Source organism: Chanos chanos, chromosome 1 (assembly GCF_902362185.1).
Source record: "Chanos chanos chromosome 1, fChaCha1.1, whole genome shotgun sequence".
NCBI lineage: Eukaryota > Metazoa > Chordata > Actinopteri > Gonorynchiformes > Chanidae > Chanos > Chanos chanos.
Window position 1 is genome coordinate 44,458,289 of NC_044495.1, and position 505 is coordinate 44,458,793.

The window sequence follows — 505 nt, forward strand, 5'->3', positions numbered from 1 at the left end:
GCTACCCTGATCTTTGAGAAAGAAAATTCATACAACTGAATACTTAAAAACAAACAAACAAGGAAAAAAAAACTTGTGGCAGACACTTTCACAAGAAAAAAGGAGAAAGAGAGAAAACTGATTTCAAATGTCAAGCATTGCACAATTAATGTCAAGTATTTTATATTAGCATCAAAATGTTAAAGAATGAGCTATACAAGAAACTTTACAGTAGCAATAAAGTGTTTTAATGTTTCACCCAGTAAGCAATATATTCAACATTAAAAAATGCAGAACTAGAGGCTAGGCTGTTTAAAGTATGCGGAGGCTACGATCTATGTCATATATTCAACCAGTATATAAGCAGATGTATTTAAAAGCCAATCTTGTGAAAATACATAAAAATACATTTTCCCATCATTTTACTTTTTTTGTGTGTATGAAAACACACACACACACACACACACACACACACACACACACTCTGCTATGCACACTAGGACAACTGTGCGTGAGTGAAAATGGA